The 5172-nt window shown below is 30.3% G+C and overlaps 1 pseudogene; it reads left to right on the top strand.

The window, feature by feature from the left end:
• The first annotated feature begins 4535 nt into the window (after nt 1-4535).
• LOC115699985 (dirigent protein 21-like) lies at nt 4536-5172 on the top strand (annotated as a pseudogene).

Here is a 5172-nt window from a genome sequence, read left to right as displayed (position 1 = left end):
CCCTTATTTTATGTATGTCAACTCAATTTTAAGTAGTCACATTTAGGATGAAGCTTCTAGAATATGAATCTACATCATCCTTATCTTTCGAGATCTAATGTGTTAAATTGCTAATGGATGACCTTCTAACTGTTGGGTTTTATGCCCTAAATAAAACTCCATTTCAATGTAATCCATTTTATTCAATATCAATAAAGAAACATAAGTATTTTTCATTCATTTGTATGTTTTTGTTCACCTTATCAATTATTTGTTTATTTGATTTATAAATTCATCCAAACCCTTTTCACATACTTGATCTTGTTTATTGTGTTGTCAACACAGTGGAAAGTAAACATGACTATGTGATTAAAGATTCCTAGATTTATCAGAACACTGGGTTTTTACTGATATGACAATCTACAACAGAGTTTACTTGCATTTGGAGAAATGCTATGTTCTTTCCAGAGCATTGGTTAAAGTAAAGCTTGGGTTGGATGCATGGAGTATGCATCGGAAGGGACCGATATTGAACTTTGACATAGATTTATTAAACTTACCGTAATATCTATTCAGGTCAATATCACCTAGTTGATCCTAGATCAAATGATCTTAATCCTGATATGATTAGGTTCAATCTCAAGAGTGTTATTCGTGTTCTTTGATTTGTTAGTTAAGCCTACTTTTGGGTCAAGGTGATACGTACATTTTGGGAACACGGTAGTACAATTGAGTGGGAGCGCTGACATAAATATGGAATCTATAGCTTCTATCTGGCAAATAGAAAGTAAAGGATGATTTCCTTCAAGCTTGACCAAACGAAAATAAATGGTGGAGTACTCATTTCACTTAGTTGAAATATCATTTATACGGGGTTAAGTGTTTTAAGGATAAAATACATTGTAGGGTGTTACGGTAATCTAATCTCTTTACAGTGTAGATCATCTATATAGAGGATCATTGATCAAGTTAGGATTATAACAATGACTAACTAATGACGTGTCTATATGGTGGAACATATAGAGCGTTCTATATACTGAGAGCGCAATTCTAAGTTCTATGCGTGGATTCAACGAAGAATTAATAAGTCAGTGAATTTAGGATGTAAATTCTTGATCTGCTTATTGGAAGCTCGGATATATAGACCCATGGTCCCCGCACTAGTTGAGACAATACTACTTGTAAGACTCATCTAATTGGTTTTGATTAATCAATTATAATTCTCAAATTAGACTATGTCTATTTGTGAATTTTTCACTAAGCAAGGGCGAAACTGTAAAGAAAGAGTTTTTAGGGTATATTTGTTAATTAAGAGACTTTGGTTGGTCTAATTAATAAATATAATAAATGACAATATTATTTAATAATTATTTATAGTTATTAAATAGTTGAAATTGACATTTAAATGGTTGAATTTGAAAATCGGCGTTTTTGAGAAAATGAGATGCAGAAATGATAAAACAGCAAAATTGCAAAAGTGAGGCCCAAATCCACTAAGCCAAGGCCGGCCACCTTTGTAGGCTTATCATTTAATATTTTCATTATTTTAATTCCAAATAATTCAAACCTAACCCTATGTGGCATGCTATAAATAGATAGTGATGGCTTCAGGAAAAAGTGACTTTTGCATCTTGTTTCCTTCAAAGAAAATTTGAGCCTTCACTCTAAACCTAGCTGCCACTCTCCTTTCTTCTTCTTCATTGATTGTTTCGAACCCACTTAGTGATAGAGTAGTGCCCACACACAGCAAGTAGTACCTCAATCATAGTGAGGAAGATCGTGAAGAAAGACATTCAACAAGAAGGACATTCGGGCTCAGATCTTGATAATACTCTGCGACAGAAAGGATACAAGGGTTAGAGATCTGAGTGGAAGGAGACATATTATTCCGCTGCACCTAATGTAAGGTTTCTCATACTTTATATGTGTTTATTTATAATCGTTTTAGAAGTTCATATTTAGGGTGTTGATCAACATACTTGTGAGTAGATCTAAGATCCTGGTAAAATAATTTCCATCACTAACAGGGGTCGTCAAGCGCCACGAGGTCCTCAATAAAACAATAATCATGTAAGACCAACAATGTAGATCGAATATGTCATATTAAAATCTCATTATTTTGAAGAAAAAAAATGTATTTTTATTTTATTTAATATTTATTTTAATCTATTTATTTTAAATAAATATTATTCAAAATTACTTAATTCAAGTTGGTCCAAAATTAATAAATTCTAATTTTTTTTTTTTAATTTATGTTGCTCTAAAATTAATTTTCATCATAAATGTAATTTTCTTATTTATTTAAATGTCACCAAAAATATCAAATATTTATGTATCTTGAATTAAATTCAACTTAAAAATTAATTTTCTATTTAGTTAAACACTTGGAAAAATACAAATTAGTTTACTTAGAAATTAATTATATAGAATTTATCTCATTAAACTAAGTGTGCAATTTTTGAATTAATTAAAAAATAGTCTATTGAAAAATAATTTTAAATATTTTTGGATTTAATTATGTTGCTAATTAATTTTAATTAAGTTAAATTAATTATATTATTAATAGTTTTTTAGGTCCGATTAGTATTAATTCTATTCAATGACAAAAAATTATTGAAATAAAAGTTAAATTTCTCTTTTTCGGGACTTGTGTGAGAATTAGGAGGTCATAGTATTAGGTACATAGTAAGCCTAACTCTCCCTCACATGAACAACCTCAATTGTAAACGTCTATTTGCCTTGTTTAGATAATTTTATTATACTAATATATTAATGGAGTTTTTACACCACATACTGAAATTTCTAATTTTTTTACATTTTTACTGTGGGCGGAATTTTTTACATAAATACTGTATTTTTTTCAAAAATATTTTGTAAGTTTTATACTATGTACTGTGTTAAGTTTTTACAGTTATTCTACAGTTGATTTTTAGTTATTCCACTGTTGTTTTAATTGTTCAGTTTTGTAATTTTACGGTTGTTTTATAAAAAGACAGTATTTTTGTAAAAAAAAAAATTGTGTGACAGTAAATTGTAAACTTTTGCTCAAAATTCAGTATTTTTGTAAAAATCCCTAAATAATTATTATTCTCTAAATTTTAGAAACAGTTAATTAAAATATCAGTCAAATAATTTCTTTATTTTTAAATAATAATAAAAGGATTTCAAGACTCAAATTTATCACAAAAAGTAATAAAATTGTAAAGCCATATAAAATAGTACAATATCTCAAATGAGCTCACCAAAAACAATTTAAATGATAAATATCATTCCAAAATTTTACTGAGATCATTAACCTCACAAAAATCTCAAAATAGTAATTTGACATCAAATTGGTATTATATTTGTACCTTAAAATTCAAAAGTGTAGTAAAATTAAAAGTCATAATAAATGGCATCCCAAAAAGATGTCATTTACCTCTTAATTATCCAAAAAATCTCAAAACGTTGAAACTACATTTGACTTGATTCCTATAAAAGGATACATAGACAATTTAGTTACTAAAATTAAGTGCAGTTGTCAATACTGCAAAATAATATAAAACACAAATCTTAAAATTTCATAAAAGGTCGTCCACCTAAGAATTTTTTTCAAATTTTTAAATATATGGCTAAGATTTCTTGAAAATTGTCATATACCGGAATTCTCATATTCAAATTCTAAAATATTCCTCATTTTAGACTACAAGTGGTTTGATTCTTCACAAAAAGGTATGTAGGTAGCCTGGCTAATTAAATTTACCGAGTTCAGCTACACTTCAAAATTCACCCAAATTTTCTTAAGCTTTTTCTGAATTATTTAATATCATCATAATTAGAATCGAAAAATATTTATTTTAATAAAAAGATTGTAATATATTTAAAAGATTATTTTTATAATTTTGAATGGGTCAAACTTAAAATTAATAAACTTATGTTATGGATTTGGTAAAGGTAAAATTATGTCCCAATTGTAAAAAAGATTCTTAACATTCCCCAATATATTTTTGTAGTGGTTCATGTCAATTTTTCCATTTTTTTAGCAACGTCTCTACCTATATGTAACTGTCCTTGCAAGGTTCTCTATTTCTTGAAGCCCTAATAGTAATAATTACTTTTTTACTAATAATTTTTCTTTTTTAGAATGTTCAATAAAAATTAATATTAAAGTGTGCATGCCGAACATGCTCCACAACGTTTTTTTTTCTTAACGCAAAACTCCACAACATTAATTTTGGGTTTGAGTACAAGAAATATGCTGTCTAAGATATGATTTTTTCTATACATATAATAGTATAAGCCTATCGCCTATATATATATATATATATATACAGGGCCGGCCCTGGGCATAGGCGGGCTAGGCCTGTGCCTAGGGCCCACCTAGTCCAGGGGCCCAAAAAAAAAATTTTGCCCTTTTAAAATTACACAATTTTTTTGCTGATTTTGAAAAATACTATTTTTTTCTAAATGAGGGCCCAAAAAATAATTTTTACCCTATAGCCCACTACATTTCAGGGCCGGCCCTGTATATATCTATACATTGGACAAAAACTAATCACACAATAACTCATTGAAGTTGATCACAACAGTTAGCATATATTATAAACTAAAACTCTCATCATTTCCAAAAATGGCCAAAGCTCTTCAAACAACCACCCTAAACCTACTCATCTCACTAACTTTTGTGTTCTCTTTCTTGAGACTCACCACCGCAAATGATGATTACTACAACTTAGTACAAAGAAAACACGGGTTTAAGCATGAGAAGCTGACCTATTTTCACTTCTATTTCCACGATACAGTAAGTGGCAAGAACCCCACGAACGTCCAAGTGGCCGAGGCGCCATCGACGAACACTTCGGCCACATTTTTTGGCATGGTTGCAGTGTTAGATGCGACCCTTTGACGGTGGGACCAGATCCAACTTCCAAGCAAGTGGGAAGAGCTCAAGGAATCATGGCAATGGCTTCTCTGTCCGATGTGGGACTTTTAATGAGTTTGAACTATGTTTTCACTGAAGGTAAATACAACGGTAGCTGCCTTAGCATATTGGGACACAACTCCATACTTTCGGCGCTTAGAGAGATGCCTGTAGTTGGTGGAACTGGACTTTTCAGGTTCGCAAGAGGCTATGCTCTAGCAAAGACTTATATGGTCAATGCCACTAGTCATGATGCTATTGTGGAGTACGATGTTTATGTCTTGCATTTTTAG

Source organism: Cannabis sativa, chromosome 8, assembly GCF_029168945.1.
Source record: "Cannabis sativa cultivar Pink pepper isolate KNU-18-1 chromosome 8, ASM2916894v1, whole genome shotgun sequence".
Classification (NCBI taxonomy): Eukaryota; Viridiplantae; Streptophyta; class Magnoliopsida; order Rosales; family Cannabaceae; genus Cannabis; species Cannabis sativa.
This window is presented reverse-complemented; position numbering and strand designations above follow the sequence as displayed.